We start from the raw sequence: 23,671 nt of genomic DNA on the forward strand, positions 1-23,671 counted from the left end.
CTAAGTCTGTCCCATCCCCCAATGCACACTTCTTACTTTGAATGAGACATAAAACCGAGGTTCTGACTCCCTCTGGTCTGGGCATCTTTTGAAAAGAGCATGGTGTACCTCGATGTCCTGGATAAGTAACCCATCAAGGCCTTGTCTATTCTGGCCCTCTAATCATCTCCTGTCCGTTATTGACTAGCTATCTCTCTGACCCCTTCACCACCTAATAGCTAATGTGTGGTGAATGTAATGGTGTAGGGATGACTGCCATCACGTCATCCAGGTAGATGCTGCACATTGGCAAAGGCTGTTTAGGTAAAGTACTTTGAGTAGCAAAAGTTTGTTCGTTATGTATGTATGTATGTATGGCCATCAGCCATACCTCCTGCTCTTCAAAATAGGAAATCCCCCTGAAGTTCGGCATGTTTAGGCCCAGCCTGTACTTGGAATAGAGACTATCTAGGAAAAGTTTGGGTTTCTGCTAGAAGAGGAGTTGGTGAGGCCATCAAGAGACACGTACCCTGTGGTCTTTGTGTAGATCCAATGATGGGGGCACCATGCTATAAGAAATGGTACCACCCTTCAGATGAGATGTAAGACCAAGGTCTTGATTCTCTGTGGCCATAAAAGATCCCTGGGCATCCTTCGAAAAGAGTATTGTGTACTCTGATGTCCTGATTAAATTGCCCACCTTAGCCTGATCATTCTGGCCCCCTAGTCACCCTGTGTCCTTTACTGGCTATCTATCTTTTTCACCCCTTCTCTACAGGTTTAAAAATGCTATATAAACATATTTTAATCTTGTTCTTGTTCTTATTCTTATTAACTAGAGGCTATATGTGCTCTGTGATGGACAAGCCCCTTGTCCAGGGCTAGCAGGGGTCTCACATCTTCAGCTCTCAGGACAGGCTCTGGCCACCTATGTCATTATTATCATTATTGTCACGTATGCAGGTACAGTAAAATTCTTACTTGTGTGTGCCAGTCATCATCCAACATGTCACCCCTTTTTGGCACATGACTGAAGAGTGAATGAATGCGTGAATCTCCCTTTCAGCAGAAGTCTTCAGCCTATCTTCACAGGTGGTGCAGTGGTAGCACTGCTGCCTTGCAGTAAGGAGATCATGGGTTTTCATCCAACGTCCTCCCTGCATGGAGCGCAAAGCACTTTAAGTAGTGAGAAAAGCGCTATATGAATGTAACAAATTATTATTTCAATTAGTGAATGACAATTTTTCCCTTCACCCAGTATCACTTAACGTTATTTTCACTCTGGTCCAATGACAGTCCAAAGTCTGACCCTGCCAGAGCTCACTGGCTGTTATGTCTGCAACTGGATGATCTTGCCAGACCTCATGGTGTGTGGTGCATTCATAACTCTACACCTCTTTCTAGAGGCCAGGACTGTTGTCACTCTGCTTTATTATATGTTCACCTGTCACAGACTGGGGTTTCTTATTCACTTGTGTGCTCCTGGACTCGAGCGATCCACCATTCAACTCAGTCATTTTAATGCTAAAGCTCCATTGTGGCTCCAGGAAACCACAAAGCCTCAGGTGACCCTCCATTAATGACACCCATCCTGTCACACGGTCTTCCCACACGAACCTCAGCTTTAGCCTGCCTTGCCAAAATCTGCCTTAGTGACCTCTAGCAAACTGCCCTAAATTCCTGATCCTCCCACCATTACTGCTTCAACACAAAGCAGCCATACAAGTGTGGGCCGTCCCAGACAAAGCCCAGCCCGACACAATGAAGCGCCTCTTGTCAGGAGAAGAATGAGGTAACCAGGCTTTAATGTCAGAAGCCCACTCAGACATAAGAAACGGAATGAACAGTTGACGCTTCCGTCTACTTCTCAGCCTGGGTGGCCTCGGGGTTCACAGATGAGCTTAACCCTAATTTAAGATGGGCCCTGTTGGCTCTGAGTGTCGAGAGACAGATAGCCCACCTGTCCACCACACCGCCTGTTCAGGTTGGATGCGTGTCTAAGTTTACATTCTGCCATTCTGGAGGTGGATTATTCTTGACTTAGTGACAGATTTAAATTAAGCATAAAATATTACACCTTTAAACCAAACCAGGCTCATGGAGGGCCAGCAGGGTCCACACGCACACTTGGCCAGTTTACAAACTGAATGGCATATGGCTTTGGGGGAGAGCCCCACACATGAAAACTGCAGATACATAAGCATTTGAACCCAGGACACTTCAGCTGTGAGACTGCAGCATTAGCCCCTGAGCCCTCCATTAAAACAAAAAAGGGAAGTATAAAGCGGTCATCTGACCCAGCATGTCACACACAATTGAGGACCGTGACAGCCAGCAGCCTGAGTGTGTGGCGTGAATTGACCGTCGAATCATCTCCATTACAATTGTTGAGTCAGACGAGTGACGGGCCCCGCCGTTTTCTCCCACATGAATGAGAACGCAGATCTTTTTATAGACGTGCCCGCCGCAGATCAAGCCTGATTAATCACTGTTTCTGTCTCTCATGCCATGGCACTCTGTTTCAAGTGGCTACACAGACTCTTCTGGGAAGCCTGTGAACTTTGTGCCGGTTAACAATGGTGCTTTTATTGCTTTCTCTTAATATTAACTGAGCAGAAAATCCTCCCACCTCAGTAGCGTGAGTGACGTAATTGCTTAAACCATTTGGTGTTGTCCAAACAGGTGACCGCTGTCCAGGGGCTGTCATTTCAAAGCACTTGGGGTCACCAACTAGCTAAGGATTAGAAGATGGACTCTGTGGATGGAAAGGTGAAGAAGAGAGGTACTGTAATTGAGTTGACAGAGGGTAAAAGAGCAGGTAACAATAAGGTTAGAAGAAGATGCCATAGTGTAGGCAGCGATGGAGGTACTAAGTAACTCAGGAACCCTTTAATGAACCTTTTGATCCCTGAACGCCTTAAAAATTAAATTGTGAAGAGGTCTCAGAAAATACAACTATGGAGTTATAAATCACTCGGTGCCTGTTACTGGGTTAGTGAGGAAACATTGTAGCAACTGGCTGACGGCTTTTCATAGGTTGCTTGCCATCACAGTGGGTGGGGCTTGATGCTTGAGTGGCAGAGGGTGGAGAATTTAAGAGAATAATTATAAATAGGATCCCCAGGCAGCCATTAGACATGGTTTTGAGACCCGACCACATCTCTACACTTTCATTTAAAAAGTCAGACATTAGTTTCCGTCTCCATCCATACTACCCCAGTGTTTTCAATGCACAAAAACTCAAGACTTCTGAAAATGCCCTGCAGAGCCATAGACTTCTGAAAACAGTGTTGCAGTCTAATCGTGCTCTGATTGGCTTGTGCTTCTTTCGTGGTCCTTCCTTGACTGGATTCTGCTCATTACAACATCTCATTCCCTGACTGGTCACCCTTCATGGAAGATGAACATACTGCAACCTAGCAGACATAAAAGAGTTGCTTTTCATGGTGCTTGTTGTGTTGCTTACCTGTGTGCATCTAAATCAATTTGAATGCTGGATACTCACATAAAAATCAAATGATTTACCAGTAGCTGCAGTTTTGTGATAAATTAGCCCTGCAGGGGTCCATACTGGGGCTTTCCAGATGGGATGCTGCCACACAGTGTACGAGGGGACCACTCAGCCACTGTGCTGACTATGCCAGATTCCACTCCTGCTGTAGTCACTGTAACACTCTTCCACCTCGGGGTCCAGACATGGAAAGGAGAGATTATCACTCACTCCTTGGCCTTCTGTTGTCAAGGCCTTCTGGGCAGATAGGGGAGCAGTGTCCATACCAGCTGGGACTCCACACAACAGAGATTATTTCTGCTTTAAAATGTCATTTTAAAATGAAAATGCAGTAGTGTGGATGCAGCCTCAGTGCCGGTGAAGGTGCCGGGTAGCAGATCATGATGGCAGATGCTGATACGTTGATACCGATAGCATTGAGGATGCAGGGGAGTGAAGTGAAGCTATAGCTATGCCTTTTTCCCAGTTTGCATTGCTTGATTTGGTGTCTCTGTTAACAGTGAGAAAGTGAAGTCCTCAGACTTGTTGGTCTCCGACTGCTGTCCTTCCATCTTGTGGCTCACTATTGTTACAATTCTTCACGTTTCAAAAAATTCCTGAGTGTTCTTTTCAACTTCTTGTGGCTAGTAGTAGTTCCCATTTTAAACTTTCTGAATCGTAGCATCATATTTTGCAGTAATTTTTTTATTATTAAAATCACTGGTTCATTTTCAGATACGAATTAAATCATTGTGCCATTTCTGTTGCTGCTTTGTATTTTATGGGCGCTGGTATGTTAATCTGTAAGTACCATAATTAACGTGACAATATAAAAAGCAGTGCATCAGACACACCATTCTCAGAGTTTGTGGATCTTTTCAAAAATCACTCTTTCGTGCACAGGTGTTTAGTTCTTGTGTTTTGGAGTCCCCGGTTTGTCTTCTTACTACATTTTTTTTGATTGGCATTTTGGTAGCAGCGAACAAGAAGACAAATCTCTTGCTGTGGCTTTGGTCCCGGTTGACGCTTGCTCTCCCAGTCAGCCCCATTTCTCAATCAGCCTTTTCTTATGCAAGGCAAAGCAGCTTCAAAATGCTCAAATAGGAACTTGGAAGAAAGAAACTTCCAGGTGTTTTTTTTATATTGTCTGTGACAGGGTGCTGATTTGCTTCACGGCATGAATGACCTCAGTCCGCATAACGAAGCGGCCATTTTAGCATTGCAAACGCAGTGTGGCTCATGAAATGTGACCTTCCTGTGCAATGCTGGGGTGGCTTTTGTTCGCAGATTGTTTGATGACATCAATCAATTTTAGATATTCACACCCTAGTCCATAGCTAACTCATTGTATATTCCAAAATACCAGAGTAAGAGGTCAGTGCTCAGCTAACACTGATGTGGGGCACCAATCAGAGATGGCTTCCTGGCATTTCAGAGGAGATACAAGTGAGGCAGAAGAAATCAGGGACAGCAGTGCAGATACCTTCATCCAATCCATCATTCGTTCATCTCTTCATCCATTTCCTAGAGCAGCTGACCTGCTCTGGAGCGCAGGATCAAAGAGCACAGAAGGTTGATGTTGATTTTCCTTTCTGTGCCACACCTGGAATCCCCAAAGCAGCTGTAAAGTATATTGTCTCCAGCGTGGTCTGCCAGCGTGGACTGTGCCCCGGGGAGCTGACTCAGATGTCACCATCATGAGGCGATCAGATCACATCAGCAGAATGAAAAACTCCACACCCTCCCAAGGACAATGTGGGGGGGGGGGGGGGATGGGGGCATTTGTGGTGGGTGGAAAGAGTGGGTAATAGATGGGTATGTTGGGTGATTTTGAATTCTAACATTTGGGGGGTGTGGGGGTCTGATTTGAATAGTTAAAACTAAGGACTCCAATGCAGTGGGGTGCTGAGAGGAGACACTGAGCTCTAATACTAGTAGGTCAATCGCTATTTAAAAGACCACCAGGGTGAGGATAAAGGTCTAGGGCTTCGTAAATAGGAGAGGAGATTGTAGATTTTAATACAAGGGCTGAGGAGTCGCAGCTCAGAGCATACTGGGAGGCTGCAGGAGTCCAAAACAGGGAAAGAGGAGATTCAACAGTGGTAACCATTGTGCCTCCCTGTGGCCCATCAATCACCTTCATAATCCTATCAATCCATCCATTGTCCAATCGGCACAGCCTCCTTCAGGGTTACAGAGGGCCAAGTCTATCAAGTCCTGTAGAAATCACATCATTCAATTCTTGTTTCTTTTCATTTAGTCTCTTGGAACTGCATACACATTGAACATGAAAGCACAGTTTGCTTGATGAAATCAGGAACAGGATGGGAAAGTTCAAAGATGCAGTTCCAGACTTGGACACATAAGGGCACTGTGGTGCATTGTGACACTAAGAGAATTACTTAAACCACCTGAGCAATTGTTTGTAGAATAAGGGAGAATTCCTCCATCCATCCATTCATCCATCCACCCATTTTCTTTGAGCTCACGTAGTCCAATTTAGGTTCACAGTGGATTATAAGGCATTAACCACTTCTAGATTTGATGCTAGTCCACCACAGGGAAGACATAAATGAATAACATTAGTAAAGTGACCCAAGAGTCTGGATAGGAGGGATAAAACTGGAAATTCAAAGCAGGCTCCTGAAACCCACAGGAACTTAACGCTCGATATTTGTGTCATATCAGCCATGAGTATATTTAATGACTCGCATTTTACATCATGTCCAGTGTTTGTCTTCACCCCCCCATCTTTCCATTTCTTTGTTGTACAACAGAGTTATGGTGAGGCAGGGTCTACCTGCTGAGTTTAAGATAGGAACAAAGCCTGAATGGGATTCCGGTCCATCACAGGGCACACTCATGTGCCAATCTAATCTCTCATGATGAGCAAATCAGAAATGGCCAATTAACTTATGTGGACCACCGGGGCACATACAGCCACCCTAACCCGACGCAGACCTAAGTTCCAGTCCACCATATGTGTTTTATTTTCAGCATGGGAACCGCTTTTCTCTGCTTCCCGCAGCACAGTACATAAAGCACAGCACACTTCTCTCTTCTACCTCTTCCTCTCTTTGTCCTTCCCCTCCACTCCTCCCTCACAAACTTCGTCCCTCTTCCTCCCGACTCTGGCTCCCTGAATGGAGTGAGGCGGCTCCTTTTATATTGTCCCTTGGAGTGTTCCACGTAGTTCATTAATCAGGCCTGGAATCACCCCCAGGTGTGGTGTGGGCTCTGCAGCTCCCCCTGGTGGTCCCCACAGAATCCAACAGGGCTGTGCCAAACCTTCACTCCCAGTGTGCCCCGCGAGAATCAATGGTGCCACAGCCACCCAGGAGAGCTGCCCTCCAAGTATTGCCCTGCCCTGGTCATTCCATGCAGGTGGTGTCCCGGCCAGGTAATAGCTTAGACACATTTAGAATGCCCTTCTTTGAGACGTGGGAGGACAAAGGGTGGGCAATGAATATCTACAGAATGTGGACATGGTGAGGAGGTGTAAACAGCAAAAAGGCATGCGACTGGACCAGAACTGAACTGACGCATTTGAAGTTTGAGGTAGCAGTGCTATACATGCTACCGTCCTCTGGCTAATCAGGCATTTTCATAATTCCATCCATCCATCCATCCATCGTCAAATCAGCTCAGGCCCCTTCAGGATAATGAAGGTCTGAGTCTTTTGAATCCTGCAGCGCTGTATAATTTAATTCACATTTCATCTCATTTAGTATCATACAGCTTCACACTGACTGTCTTTAATTAGCTTGCATGCACAGACTTCAGCACCCTCAGGACGTCTGACGCTGCCTTAATGTTGTCAGTGGTGTGTAATTTGAACTCGGCGGCTTCTGGTCAGTTTAGTGTGTTTCATTAAGAGAGCCTTTAAAGTGCTGATTCAACATCTTCACCTCATTCACTTGTATTTTTTGCCTTTTTTTTTGCTTCGTCGAGTCATTACTTAAGTCAGGATGTTTCTTTCCTTTTATTTCCATTTAGCGCTGGCACCATGTTTGGTGCTGCTACATCACAGATTAATTCCAGTTTTTCTCTCCTCTCCTAAAGATCAGCACCTTAGGATAACTGGCCACTCTAAATGTCAGTGAGCACAGCTGTACATACGAGTGTGCCCCATACTGGACTGCCATCCTGCCCAGGGTTGGTTCCTGCATTGCTGCTGACAATGGCTCTTTAAAACTCCCAGTGTTTAGCCAGGGTTCTCAGATTTACTCATTTTGTTGCATTTGTGTTTTTGGATCATTGTTCACCATAAAACAGGAGACAGAGCTGGAGGGGGCAGAGTTAAAGATGTTAAGATTTGCATTGGGTGTGACGAGGATGGACAGGATTAGGAATTAAGACCTTAGAGGGTCAGCTCAGGTTGGACTGTTTGGAGACAAAGTCAGAGAGGTGATATTGCGCTGGTTTGGACATGTGCAGAGGAGAGATGCTGGGTATAATGAGAGAAGGGTTTTAAGGATAGAGCTGCCTAGCAAGAGGAAAAGAGGAAGGCCTAAGAGGAGGTTTATGGATGTGGTGAGAGAGGACATGCAAGTGATGGGTGTGACAGAGCAAGATGATAAGGACTGGAAGATATGGAAAAAGATGATCCGCTGTGGCAACCCCTAATGGGAACAGTTGAAAGAAGAAGAAGAAGTTCACCTGGGATTGCCTTCCTGGCAACTTGTTTATGCCTTTGGTGCTCTTCGGAGCTTTTTAGTGAGACAGAGCATTTCAGTGATAATAAATCTTTTATTTATAGACTCTGTCCATCCATCCATTATCCAACCCGCTGAATCCGAACACAGGGTCACGGGGGTCTGCTGGAGCCAATCCCAGCCAACACAGGGCACAAGGCAGGAAACAATCCTGGGCAGGGTGCCAACCCACCGCAGTATAGACTCTGTGATTGCCCTTATTATTAGCCTGTGTTTGGGTTTGATATCCCCCTCTAGTGGGCATTTTTGGAAGTGCTTTTGGGACTCCTTGTTCATAACATGGATTCTCCTGCTTTTGTTGGCCTTTACAGTAGGGCTCTGTAGCTGACTTTTCATAACCTTGGTTTGTGATGATTACTTGGTTCCTTGTCATCTGTGCTGCCCTGGTTAATTAAAGATACAGTCAGAATATGATAGAGCGCCCTTTGTCTTTCATAATTTCAGACAGTAGGCCCATATTGTTTTTCTATTTGTCAGATTTTTGCCATTCATTTTAAAGATAACACTCTGTAGTACTCATTCACTTTAATCTGTTAGACTCTGAGACCTCATTTCATCCACCAGCTCTTTTCCATATGCCTCTTTCATCTCCCTCTTTAATTCTTCCAATGGCTCCGTTTTCCTCACAAGTCTCCAAACTCGTCACCTCTTCTGTGTCGCCCCTCGTACTAATCCCTACTATCCAATACCACATAATCTTTACAAGTATCCCTTGGCCTTGTTGGACAAGTCATCTCCCTCTTTATTGGCCGATGCAGGCGTGTCGATCCATGTAACACTCGTGTCTATGGGTAACAAAACAGAGAGACATTGTGGCGGTCCCCATGTTTAAATTGCTCCTCTACTCCCTGCATGTCAAAGGCCGGAAGGAGTCTCATTCATTTGGTTGAGCCGGGAGTTTGTAAGCGAGCAGCTTGTCGACACGTCGATCAAATCCCTGATGTAAAAAATTAATTAGGAAGTGGGCGCTGACGGGCTAAGCAAATATCAGCCCATCAAGGGACGCTTTGTCCGCGTTGTCCTTCCTAGCTAATAACAGTGGGCAGTGGTGAAACCTGCTGACGGCTGACAGCCCTAACCCCCCAAAAGCGTTTATAAGCACTTTTAAAAATGTCAAGAGATGCGAGGAGGGCACACAAGTCCACTGGTGGCTCCTGACTTTTAAATACCTGGTTTCACCGGCGGCCTGATGAATCTCACATCTGCTTTAGTGTCGATATATAAAGCGTTTATAGCGTGGTGTGAAAGCTGTGTGCCCTTTCGAGAAGAGTAGGGGCTGAGTGGACTCTTTGATTAGATGTTAAAGTGGAGGGGGATGGCTGGAGTGACGCTCCCTTTGCTGTAAAGATCTGCAATATTTGAAATGGCAACTCCAAAATGAAATTGAAGCAACTTCATCCCGGCAAACTAACCTGCAATGAAATTCTATACAAGGCAGCCCAGCTCAGTAACAGACTCCTTTGTGTGGTGGGCACCTCCTGGTACAAAAAAAAGCAGCCGTCAGGAAAGCGGACCAAGTGCTCCATTGCAGCAGCTCGCTGTGTGACCACTTGGAGTTTGGAGGAGCTCTGTGTCTAAATATTAACTGCTGCCATTGAGCAAGTGGAGATCTGATCTGTCCTCAGTCAGAAACTCGGAACAGAGTGCCCTTTGTTGTACTTGACAGACGGGAGGGCCTTTTTCTTCTGCTTTTCCTAACATGTTTACTTAAAATCAGTGAAAGGGCATCAAAAAGCCCTTAATTTTCTTAATAGCCATTCAGCTCAGATGAAAACCTGCAGTACAGCGACTGGGAAAAAAAGCAACAAAGAAAAATCTCTGGCAGTCTCGACACATGGGAGGCCTTGAGCGCACCGCAGTGTCACCACACTCGGCTTCAGGTGGCACCCCGGGCTGCGCCTCTCGACTGCCAGAGAATCGGGCCAGTTTTTACACACTGATACCTTTAGAAGATTGGAAACTTTAACAATAATATGCATATACAGTATAATTATATATTTACACAGTTTTTGACTATTGCACTGTGCGCATAATTAGATTTGATCTGAATTGAATTTATCTGTGCACAGGTCAGTGACATCCTTCCTTAGATGTCAGTCACAGAAGCAGAATACCATCGTCAAACACAAGAAGACAACATCACACATCAGACACCAAATCAGACACTAGGTACAGGGCCTATAAAACGTCCTCACCCCCTGAGAAGCTTTCACATTTTATTATTATTATACAACATTTGAATAATAGTGGATTTATTTTGACTTCTATGACACTGATCAACAAAAAATGAGTGAATGGAGATCTAAATTAATTACAAATTTAAAACACAGAATAATTGATCCCATAAGTACTCTACTCTTCAAGTCAGTATTTAGTAGATGCACCTTTGGCAGCCATGACGGCCTTGAGTCTGTGTGCTTAGGTCTCATTCTCTGTTAGCTCTGCCATTTCTCTCCGTTTTTCTTTGCTAAAACTGTTGAACCTCTGTCAGCTTGCATGGGGCTCGTGATTGATCAGCCTTTCCCAAGTCCAGCCACAAATTCTCAGCTGGATTGAGATCTGCACTCGACTCGGCCACTCCAGAACAGTCACAGTGTTGATTTGAAGCCATTCTTGTGGAGCCTTTGGCTTTATGCTTGGTGTCGTCATCTTGTTAGGAAGAAAATCTTTCTCTCAAGGTGCAGGTTTTTTGTAGACTGTATTAAGTTTCCTTTAGGATTTCCCGGAATTAGGTTGCATTCATTTTACGCTCACAAGCCTTCCAGGTATTGCTGTAGAGAAGCATCACCGCAACACAAAGTTGCCACCATAACGGTTCTCATGGTAACTGTTGGTTTTTAATAATGTACCGTGTTCAAAAACAGTCCACCAAGTGAGTTGGAGCTGTAGTAGAGGAGCATAAGTATGATATTATTGCAATAATGGAATTCTGGGTAAATAACAAAGATGCAGATGAGTATAACATAGAGGGATACATATTTTTAGCAAAGATTGACAAAACAGAAATGGAGATGGAGTTGCTGTTTATGTCAAAAGGAGTTTAAATGCAAGTCCTCTTCAGTTGGACGATGAGGTCCATCTTAGTGAGAACATGTGGCTTTGCCTGGAAAGCAGTAAGAAAAGAGGTCTTATTTTAGGAGTGTGTTATATAATGCAGACAGTAATTTCAAAACACATCTTTTTAGTAATATTAAAAAGGCAAGTTTACAGGTTGCTATTATTAAGTGGGATAAACTTGCAAATAGTGGAGCACAAGCCCAGGGGCCTCATGCATAATGCCGTGCGTAGAATTCGTACTATAACATGACGTAAGCACAAAAGCTGAAATGTGCTTACGCACAGGAAAATCCAGATACATGAATCTGTGCGTTCGCCAACTTCCGCGTTCTTCTGCTACATAAATCCCGCTCAGCGTGGAAATAAACACACGTGCACGCGCTTGCTGTCCCGCCCCAACTCCTCCCAGAATTAAGCCTCTTTGAATATGCAAATCAATATAAATAGCCCTTAAGCCCAGCATTCTGTGAAAAGGCAATGGCAAAAGTACGAGGAAAAATAGAAGAATTTCAGCGAATACCAAATGGAGGCAAAGAAAAACGTACTATTTGTTGGTTTAAACAGTTATATAAGCAACAAAAGGAAGCTGATCAAGTGACATAGCGTGCCACAAGCTCAAGTTCACAAAGTCACATAGTGCCCGAAATAAAAAAGTTGTCACATAACAAAGTCGCTGTGAAAAGGCGACTCGTAGCCCACCGTCTGAGTGCCATATGAAAGCTTATTAGGGTAAAAAAAGCTAAAAAAAAAGGCACACAGTGTGAAAAAAGCACGAAATGTCAACTTTAATCTCGAAATTTCCACTTTAATCACATAGTTTATTTTGTCATTAAAGTAGAACATCATGAATTTCATCTTAAAATCGTTTAATTTACTAGTTTCTCAAATCCCATCGTAACTAAAGTAGCACGTTAAATGCTTTGTTTTGTATTTGATCTTATATGTGCTCTATGTGCCCGAATCACTATGTGCTCTTCCTCCGACAGGACACAGAATCCATTACGTTCGTAATATTACAGCTCTCTGAGTAATTAAAATACTGAGACGTATATGTGATATCATTTTCATGATGATATGAGTTAAAGCATGTTATTAAACATGGGAACACATGCCATGTGTGACCTTCAATGAAATGCTTTATCACAGAAGTACTGTCTTTTTCAAACATAGTAACCCCCAATTCCTGTCCTTACTTTTCTTTCTCCAAATACCCAATCGCCACACAATCAGCTCTGTAATAAACGTTAAGCCATCTGTAAGCGTAGAATGCCGATTCTTCAAAACTTTTAAGGAACATCGAAATATCTTCGTAATGTTTAATTATTCTATCCATCTATCCTTCTAGTGTCACGCCAACCACAGCATGAAAACAGCGCGAGGCAGGAACAAACTGTGAACGAAGCTCAAGCTCGCTAGTGCTGCGGCACTGTGTAGTTAAAGTTTTATCTGTATAATATAATCAACATATTTTGCTGCATTTCATCTTAAAAATGATATTGTCATCATATGTAAATACGCACTTTATAAAGTGGCTCAGGTTGTGCAATATTATAACTGTATCATAAGTTCAATTACCTCACGGTAACCTGCAAGTACAAACAGTTCTACAAGGAGCACTTGATGAACTGATTGTATAGTTCTTGGGATGAAACTGTTTGTGAACTGCAAGGTCCGAACAGGAAAGGCTGTGAAGCGTTGGTCAGATGAGAGCAGTTCAAATAGCGAATGGCTGAGGCAGTGAGTGCTTGATGCTGTATACCGATAATTCTTTCCGATCACTGTAGATCTGTGATTCACACTCAGATACAGTGATATAATTACTCCGAGTGGTGCAGTGCGAGTAATATGTTAAAAGATGATCCGCTGTGGCAACCCCTAACGGGAGCAGCTGACAGAAGAAGAAGAAGGTGCAGTGAGAGTAACAACGCTAAAGCAGTTATGGTATTTAGAATAGTTTGACCATCCTGTGGACCATTGTATTGTTACAGGTTAATTACAATCAGATGCATTAAATTTATGAATGATATGCAGTTAATTTCAGTGTATTTGATAAAGCTGCCATCGTGGATGTGGATCTAAGAAAGGGTGACCACACAGGAACAGTAGCACTGCTTTGACGCTGGGTGCTGCCAGTCTGCATAACCGAGCGGAGAACTTGCGTACGACAGGGTATGAGGTACCGTGGAAAAGTGCGTGGCTTTACGCCAAGTGTAGGTTTTATACACCGCGATTTGAACGTGGAAACGTTCTTATTCAACATTTCTGTGCGTACGCACCGTTTATACATGAGGCCCCAGGTTTTTTTGAAGTCATCAGTGACTGTTTTTTAACACAGTATGTTAAAGCACCAATGCAGGATGAAGCCTGTCTGGATTTAGGATTTTATAATAATCAGGATAGGATTATGGGTGTAGAGGTGATTGTACCACTAGGGTCAAGTGACTATAATCTAATACAATTCTCAGTGTTTTGTAAGAGTGTGGAAGCAAAGACTAAAAATGGTTAAGTTTAACTTTGGTAGAGCAAAGTCTAAGACTGGGATAAGCTTGTAAGTGCAGAGGCAGATGAGGACCAGTGGAACAGGTTTAAAAACATTTTAAGAGTGTAGGGTAGATACATACCAAAATTTGGAATTAGTAGGAAATTAAAATAAACTCCACAGTGGAAAAAGCGGACAAGGTGTATAAGACAAGTTGTATAACTCCAATGGGAATCATAGAGTGTATGAGAACATGAGGGCAGCCATTAAGAAGGATATCAGGGAGGCTAAAAGACAGATGGAGAGGAATATAGCAGATAAGGTGAAAGAAGACCCAAAGAGATTCTTTCAGTATTTTAGTAATAAAAGAACAGTCAAGGAGGTGGTCAGATGCATCAAAAATAGTAAAGGGGAATTAAAAGATACAGACAGTGAAATAGCGGATGCTCTAAACTTGCACTTTTCTGAGGTCTTCACATGTGAGGAAGTGGATAACCTCACAGCAGCAACAGGGACTACTAAGGAGGTATTGAGTGATTTAGAAATTGTAGAGGGAGAAGTACTGCTCAGATTAAAAGGGCTGAAATCAAACAAATCACCAGGACCAGATAATATTTACCCTTGAGTTCTTAAGGAGGCTAGCGAGTACAGATATAAACCATTGATGCATATTTTTAGGATGTCACTGGGGAGATTCCAAAGGACTGGAAAATGGCAAATATTATCCCGTTATATAAAAAGGTTGACTGCGCAGATCCAAGCAACTATAGGCCAGTAAGCTTAAGGTGCATCACAGGAAAATTAATGGATAGAAACATTTCTAAAGCTTTGAGTGTTCACAGGAGCACAGTGGCCTCAATTATTATAAAATGGAAGAATTTGTGAAGCACTAGGACCTTCCATAGAGTTGGCCAAACTGAGTAACCAGACAAGAAGGGCCTTGGTCAGGGTGTCACTGTCATTTTTAGTGCCCCTCCATCAGCGACTGGCTACTGCCCTGCACCTGATGCTGCTGGGAATGGCTGCCAGGTTCCCCATGACATGACTTTGACTTCAGCAGGTTAAGAATCTGTAAATCTGATATTACAACAGACCTAATCAGACAGTACAAAGAAACACAACAGCTGATACCCTTCTGTGTTTGTTCAAGCCCACCGTGCATGGGTAGATGGACATAACGTGGCACTCGCTTGTGCCTTAAACTGACTTTTGAACATTTGCTTTGTAGAAAAACAAAAAAAGGGAGAATGAAAAGAGCCCCATTCTCCAGCCATCCCATAATGCACTTATTTTGTCCATTGCAAGAAAAACTTTAAAATACCAGGAAGAGCTTTGTGCATGAGGAGTGAAACAATAACAGAAAAAGGCCTTTGTCAGGCATCCCAGGGCGGCAGCAGGAGGGCGCCGCTAATTATCCGTCATCCCTGTCAGCCCTGAATGTGAACGAGCTTTTCTCCCCTGCCAAGAGCCTGACTCGACAAAAAGAAATATTTCACTCTACTCTTCTTTTCCTTCCTCTTCAAAATAAAAGAGCCTCTCCTAAATCTTTGCTTTTTCATTTGAACAGAAGTAAACCCCCTCCCCCCACTGCCCCCTTTGCCCAAAAATCTCTTTGCCTTTCCCAATGGGAGGCCGACAGACGAGGGATGCTTTATTTTTGTGACCGGAGTGTTTGCTGCCATACAGCCGTGGCCTTTGGGAGAATGGTGACCCCTGCAGTAGCACTGAAATGGAGGACGCAGGTGGGTGAGCTGGCTCAGATGTCCATTTACAGTAGTCGCCTCTCTGCCCCAAGATGGCCATTAAGCATATAATCTCATTTCTGAGTCATCTATCAAGACATTACTTAGCACTCACAGATAACCCGAGGGTCTCCCATTGCAAGGCACAGGAAATACGATCATCAATGCATTATTGAAGTCGTTTAATGCAGTTCAGGGTTGCAGGGAAGTAAACCCAACTGCAGCAACACTGGATACAAGGCAGGAATCGACCGAGCATTGTAAGACCATCAGGCATCAGCTAGACTGGCCTGTGTGTCATTATTAGATAGGATCACATAAAGAATCAAACATGTTAAAGTGTAAAACAGGAGACAGAGCTGGAGTTAAAGATGTTAAGATTTGCATTGGGTCTGACGAAGATGGACAGGATTAGAAATGAGGAAATTAGAGGGTCAGCTCATGTTGGACGGTTGGGAGACAAAGAAAGAGAGGCGAGATTGTGTTGGTTTAGACATGTGCAGAGGAGAGATGCTGGGTATAATGAGAGAAGGATGCTAAGAATAGAGCTGCCAGGCAAGAGGAAAAGAGGAAGGCCTAAGAGAAAGTTTATGGATGTGGTGAGAGAAGACATGAAGGTGATGGGGTAACTGAGCAAGACAGGAAGATATGGAACAAGATGTTCCACTGTGGCAACCCCTAACGGGAGCAGCCAAAAGAAGAAGAAGGAGAAAGTGTAAAGACACTTAGAACAGACCCATCATTCTAACCAGATCTTATGCCAGGGTGACAGGCATGTGTTTGGGAGACCACTTCAGGGTTCTTCAAATGGTAATTCCACCCCGAGTCGAGGAATGGCGCTGTTGCCAAATGCTTCTCTGCAAAAGTAAAGGAACATCAGCATCTGACGTCACTTCAGGGTTCTGGAGGCTTCCTCTTCCACCTCTGCCACTTCACAGGTGGCTCAACCATCATCTCAAGTCAGTCTTGACATCTGAAAAGGCATTCACAGGTGGCGCAGTGGTAGTGCTGCTGCTTTGCAGTAAGCAAACTGTGGAAGATTGTGGGTTCGCTTCCCGGTTCCTCCCTGTGTGGATAGCGCTTTGAGTACTGAGAAAAGCGCTATATAAATGTAATGAATTATTATTATTATTATTATTATTATTATATCGAGATTTCCTACAATTGATTTTTTCTTTTCCATAAATGTCGGTTCCCCATCCCTTTATGCACTTGTCTTTACTTTATTTGCTCAGAGTATTTAGATTTTAGTGGGCAGGCATGATTGTATGACTACCCAATACAAGATTTAAAGAATCAATGTTGTGGAATGAAAAAAAAGGGGACAAAAAAGAAAAAAAACTTTAAACTGAACTCGTCTGTAGTCAGAATGACAAGAATTAATTAGAATATTATATTTTCAGTTTAGCTTGTGGGCGTTATAATAGAACATACCATTGACTCTGCACTAATAAATAGGCAAACGTTCTAATGTAACTAAGAAAATAATATATCAACTAACTAATAAATGGCTCTTACAGTAACAATAGTAATAACTGGTATTACACTGCACTAGAATTATAGTATTATATTATTCCAGGACTGCATAATACTATAATAGGAAAGATAATTTGTCCTATCGTTACTATATTATGATGATGATGATGGTGGTGATGATATTTAACTACTTCATCTTCTCATCTCTTGGGTGTTTTCTGGTGAATCCCAGTATCAACACCATTCTGACGATGAGAGCAGCACCCATGACCCTTCTGCACTTCACTAGCTGATGTTGGCCAAGCCAAGGAGCAATCCTAGGCAGCTGTCCAGACTCTTCTTGAGTGTTCCTACTGCTCTCGCTATGTCTGGCCCATCTCTTGTCTTGGCATTTCACATCCTGCTGATCTTGATTGCCTGGTCCTTAGACTTGTTGAGCTTCTTAGTCTCTTTCCACCAGACACTGGTGTCATCTAAAATGGCTGTATCAATCAGAAGGTCTGTCCCGAGTGTGCAGCACTTTATCAGGATGGATGACTAGCATCGTCTGGCCAGTCACTATGGGCATGTCCCACATGATGTTGGCATCATTGACAATGACTGCCTTCTCTAGTTAGGATGAAGTACTTGGTAGCCCTGGATGTTTGCACAAGGCTGAGTGGAGGGAACTGGCCATCCTGTTGTGTCTGTAGGTATCTTCAGAAGGTGTAAGCTCAGCCAATCTTATCATTATTAAGAGTCAATCTTGGAGAGTTAATGTTTCACAGGAGTGTCTGACAAATTTCATTTGAATCTCTGGGAGTCAGTTAGAATATGGTTTAGTTAACATGAAAGAAAACTTCCTTAGCTATATCAGCATAACCAATTGTTAAAGCCAGTTAGGAACAGTCTCCCTGCTCTACACGTCTACAGTTCACAGGTAGCAGGTTGGCTTTCAGCTTCCGGAAATAACTTTTTATGAAAGTTCTTCACATCATACGTCTGTATGACCGAACTCAGGGAGAAATGACACAAGATAGATCAGCCTTAAACAGAACTTTCTTTAAGCAAGAACCTTTCTTTTCTTTGTAATAACAATTTTTCTTTATGCTTGTGTGAACTGTTTTGCTTTGAATTTTACTAGAACTTTTAAAGCAAAGATATTTTGTGTTTGGAATTATTTGAACACTATTACCAGAGCTGTCCTATGAAGCAAACTAAAAGCTACACATCTTTGGTAATTGGGAACAAACACAGCTACAATTTTCTTCTTCTTCTTTTAGTTGCTCCCATCAGGGGTTGCCACAGCGGATCATCTTCTTCCATATATTTCTGTCCTCTGCATCTTGTTCTGTTACACCCATCACCTGCATGTCCTCTCTCTCACCACATACATAAACCACCTCGTAGGTCTTTATTGAAAAGTGCCTAATATAAAATGGAAATATTATAAATTAACAGAAGGGAAAACGAACTTATATACTGTGATTTGTAAAGTAGACAAGCATAAAATAAAAAGAAATATAGTAAGTATGAAAAAGCAAATGCAAGGGATGAAGAAGAGGATAATTCTTATTGTTATAATGAAAATAGTAGCTAAAACTCAGCACAGACGCTGGGCCCAGAGGTACTGGGATTAAGCCCCCTTAGTGTTTTCTGCTAGAAGTTTATGATCTTTGGAGCCGACTTCGGCTACTAGGGTGCAGCAAGTTTGGCTATCACAAATGACAGTGCCACTCTCTAATTTGTTGATTGTCGGCGCTCTGCAAGTTTCTCATCTGCATCTGCGCCCGGCCTTTACTGAAGTGTAGCTACTAAATTATGGAAGCTTTCGTGAAATCACAGGTCCCAAAGGCAAGTTTATTGGGAAACCCTGGCTTAGGAGAATCTGGTGAACCATATGGATAGAGCGCCCCCTTGTGGCTAAATGGGAAGTTGAAGAAAATAAAGTGAGCTGTTAGTTATGATTGAGCCATAGCTCTTAAACGTGAGGCTCTGAATGAGGGGGCTGCGTGTAAAACTGTCTGCTGCTTCAGACGTCCACACATTCATTTTCCAAACTCAAATATGGGGTCACAGTGGCATAGAGGCTATTCGGGCAGCAGTCCCTCACAGGAGCAGTTACTTACTCTGTTGGGGGATTGTGCTGCGGTGGGAGGGGTGCTGTTGTTTTACGAGGCGGGACTGAATTTGCAGCTAAAATGACCGTCTACAGAGCGCCGCCTTCAGATGTTAATTTGGCGTTTCGAAAAAAAATATAGTACAACCTAACACCACGCTTCCTGTTGGGACACTTTGTGCAAACGACACTAGTGACCCAATGTCTTCTTTTGAGATAATCTGTAAAAGTGGGCCTACGTGTTCGAAATGCACCCACTCGTACTCCGCTTGCTTCGTGATTTTGAACAGCTCTGGTCTGCACACTTGTATGTCTCTCCGTGTAGGACGCGAGCCTTCATCTATTATTATTTTCAGAATTATTCTGTTCTCACTCGCACACTAGACTTCGGCATTACCTTCCAGTGAACTGCACCCTTTAAGCTGACAGACAGGCAGCATTCTCCCCGAACGGGCGGGTGCCCGTCTGGCGTCGCGCGCGCCCCCGTGACACTCACCTGGCGGCGCTCAGAATCAACCTTAACATTGGTTTTGGACAAGCGCTGTTTCTGTCTTGTGGAGCGTGGCTGTGTAGTAAAGGGTACCGACACATCGGTAAGTGTCAGATTCCTTATTTCTTGCTGCCTGATTTTTCCACACCGGTAGAAATGGTAAGAACGACGAAAACCTGCTGACTTTTAATTTTTAGGTTGCTTACGTGTAAAAGTTGGCGTCTCGTGTGGCGCGCGTGCGCTCTGAAGGAAAAACGAACAAAAAAGTTTTGGATAAAATCAAACGTAGTGCGTTTATTTGGGGTGCTGTTGTAGTTTGAATTACTTCCAATCATACATGTTCACATGTGAATGGAGGGTGGGCGCAGTTTCAACCGAGAGAAAAAAACAAGTTGGAGACTGGGAGAGGAGGAGCAGACGGAATGATCACACCTACTCCCCACGAGTAGAGAGCGGTGTCCCGAGAGGTGGCCTTTAGGTCGTGAATGTGTCGCTGAAGCCTCGGCAACCGCGCGGCCTAACCCGGACAAACGAGACAATAGCGCGTGGGACAGGTAACGTGAGACGGGACAGGCCCTGTTCGTTATGGTGACTGAAGCATCGGGTTATACACAGAAACACGCTGATACCATTACAGGTACTGCACACAATAAAAAGCTTTGCCACGATCGCCGACTTTTTCGTTTTTGCTTGAAGGATCTGGATCTAAAAGTTAAACTGTCCAATGTTTTAAAAAAATGCCATTAAACATTACATGTGTATTGATATTCCAGTCTTTTTGACTTATGTCAAAACTTCCACATTAACATGTTGCATGTAACGACTCAATACATCTCCTGTCCGTTTCATTAGTAGCATATATAAATGTAATGAATTATTATTATTATATTCCACTTAGACATGTAGCCCAAGAACACAATAACTTTTTTTATAGTGCAGGTGATCAAAACTTATTAACCCCGACCTATTAATAGAAACATATTATATAATAAAAACAATGTATTGTTATTATGAAAAATAACTATTTTTCAACATCATGCAGGGGAGCACTAATTCACTTTTTATACATGTCCACAAAGCTTGTTTATGGCACTTGTGCAGCTACTGTTCAATAGCTGATGTAGTCCTTCAGATTGGGGAAAGATGATAGAAACCGGGGACCAAGTCTACAGTAGATAATGCAATAGATGTGGTATGTCCTCAGAACCACAGTTTTGCTGTAAAACTGTGTCACAGTTCTCTTAATAATTTTGAAAAACCATAGGCTGTACATTAATATGTCTGTCCATTCTAGGACATGGAATTTTGAGTAGTGCATGCCAAGTATATTTACATATAACTGGTAGACCACAGTTTGTGCAACTTTAAGAGTTGTGTGTCGGACTTAGTTGTAAGTAACTGATGGTTCCAAAGAGAACTGCACTAACTCCCTTTCTGTTTGCTTGTACACTTCAGACTTTAGATGAAATACTAAGTCATGTCATCTGCAGACATTTTCCAATGGCACAGTTATATTTGGGTGTATCAGTGGTGGGGAGGAGAATAAATTCATGATACCAGAGAAGGAGTTTATTAAATGGTGCAAATTGAACCTCCTGCACCTCAACATCAATAAGACAAGTTGATGATTATAGACTTCAGGAGGGTCAAGCCCACTCTGCCCCTGATTGTCATTGTTGACAAAGATTTGGAGGTGGTGAGGTTATGCAGCTGACTCGGGATACATCACAATGACAGTACCAACACACAGACTGTATACAAGAAAGTTTTTTCCTGTTAAAGTTGAGGTGATTCGATGTAAATACACCTCTTTTGCATGTTTCATACCAGTCTGTGTTGCCCCGTTTTTTTTCACTGCAGCACTCTGTTGGGGAAATGGCATTAGTGCAGATGATGGCAGCAGACTAAATAAACTGATTAAAAAAGCTACTTCAATCTTCAAGCTGGACTCAGCTGCAGGTGGTAGAACAAAGGTCACTCAGGAAACTGCTTAGTATCCTGGACAGTAACTCTTATCCTCTGCTTGAGGATTTGGCTAAAGACAATTTGTACATTTTGTAACAGACTGTGAAACAACTGCAGTGTTCCATGGAGAGCAATTTAAGGTCATTTCTACCCTCCGCCATCAAGTTCTGTAATGCGTCACCTGTCTGCTGTATGGCACTGAGATAGTCTATCAGAAATCCAAACACACAGTGATACCATGTGCAATATACTGTTCTAATCAATATACAGGATAAATAACTGACATTCTGTACATTAAAATTGTAACTTATAAGTAATGTCAATTTTAATCATTTTACACTTACACTTTAATTTACGTTTAGGTAATTCTTGATATATGTGTACTTGTACCTTGTTAGCATATTATAAACCTCCTTGTTATATGTATTTGTTCTCTTTTTTTCATCTCACAATTTTAAGCGCAAATAATGCTTGGGACAGTATTCTGCTGGTGTCTTCTGGATAAAATAACATGCTGCAAAAATATACAGTTAGGTCCATAAATATTTGGACAGAGACAACTTTTTTCTAATTTTGGTTCTGTACATTACCACAATGAATTTTAAATGAAACAACTCCGATGCAATTGAAGTGCAGACTTTCAGGTTTAATTCAGTGGGGTGAACAAAACGATTGCATAAAAATGTGAGGCAACTAAAGCATTTTTTAACACAATCCCTTCATTTCAGGGGCTCAAAAGTAATTGGACAAATTAAATAACTGGAAATAAAATGTTAATTTCTAATACTTGGTTGAAAACCCTTTGCTGGCAATGACAGCCTGAAGTCTTGAACTCATGGACATCACCAGATGCTGGGTTTCCTCCTTTTTAATGCTCTGCCAGGCCTTTACTGCAGCGACTTTCAGTTGCTGTTTGTTTGTGGGCCTTTCTGTCGGAAGTTTAGTCTTCAACAAGTGAAATACATGCTCAATTGGGTTAAGATCAGGTGACTGACTTGGCCATTCAAGAATTTTCCACTTCTTTGCTTTAATAAACTCCTGGGTTGCTTTGGCTGTATGTTTTGGGTCATTGTCCATCTGTATCATGAAACGCTGCCCAATCAGTTTGACTGCATTTAGCTGGATTTGAGCAGACAGTATGTCTCTGCACACCTCAGAATTCATTCGGCTGCTTCTGTCCTGTGTCATATCATCAATAAACACTAGTGTCCCCGTGCCACTGGCAGCCATGCATGCCCAAGCCATCACACTGCCTCCACCGTGTTTTACAGATGATGTGGTATGCTTTGGATAATGAGCTGTTCCACACCTTCTCCATACTTTTTTCTTGCCATCATTCTGGTAGAGGTTGATCTTGGTTTCATCTGTCCAAAGAATGTTTTTCCAGAACTGTGCTGGCTTTTTTAGATGTTCTTTAGCAAAGTCCAATCTAGCCTTTCTTTATTCTTGAGGCTTATGAGTGGCTTGCACCTTGCAGTGCATCCTCTGTATTTACTTTCATGCAGTGTTCTCTTTATGGTAGACTTGGATATCGATACGCCTACCCCCTGGAGAGTGTTGTTCACTTGGTTGGCTGTTGTGAAGGGGTTTCTCTTCACCTTGGAAATGATTCTGCAATCATCCACCACTGTTGTCTTCCGTACACATCCAGGTCTTTTTGCGTTGCCGAGTTCACCAGTGCTTGCTTTCTTTCTCAGGATGTACCAAACTGTAGATTTTGCCACTCGTAATATTGTAGTAATTTCTCAGATGGGTTTTTTCTGTTTTCACAGCCTAAGGATGGCTTCTTTCACCTGCACGGAGAGCTCCTTTGACTGCATGTTGTCTGTTCACAGCAAAATCTTCCACATGCAAGCACCACACCTCAAATCAACTCCAGGCCTTTTATCTGCTTAATTGATAATGACATAACGACGGACTGGACCACACCTGCCCATTAAATAGCCTTTGAGTCAATTGTCCAATTACTTTTGAGCCCCTGAAATGAAGGGATTGTGTTAAAAAAATGCTTTAGTTGCCTCGCATTTTTATGCAATCGTTTTGTTCACCCCACTGAATTAAAGCTGAAAGTCTGCACTTCAACTGCATCTGAGTTGTTTCATTTAAAATTCATTGTGGTAATGTACAGAACCAAAATTAGAAAAAAGTTGTCTCTGTCCAAATATTTATGGACCTAACTG

The 23,671-nt window shown here is 42.9% G+C and overlaps 1 protein-coding gene across 4 annotated transcripts in view; it reads left to right on the plus strand.

The window, feature by feature from the left end:
• The first annotated feature begins 19,495 nt into the window (after positions 1–19,495).
• LOC114668309 (cyclin-dependent kinase 17-like) overlaps positions 19,496–23,671 on the plus strand; it is a 99,881-nt gene continuing 95,705 nt past the window's right edge. For all 4 annotated transcript variants that reach the window (XM_051921068.1, XM_028823977.2, XM_051921069.1 and 1 more), the window contains exon 1: positions 19,496–19,629. The gene's annotated coding sequence lies outside the window, so the exon portion shown is untranslated. The remainder of the gene's footprint in view (positions 19,630–23,671) is intronic.

This window comes from Erpetoichthys calabaricus, chromosome 18 (assembly GCF_900747795.2).
Source record: "Erpetoichthys calabaricus chromosome 18, fErpCal1.3, whole genome shotgun sequence".
In the NCBI taxonomy this organism is placed as follows: Eukaryota; Metazoa; Chordata; class Cladistia; order Polypteriformes; family Polypteridae; genus Erpetoichthys; species Erpetoichthys calabaricus.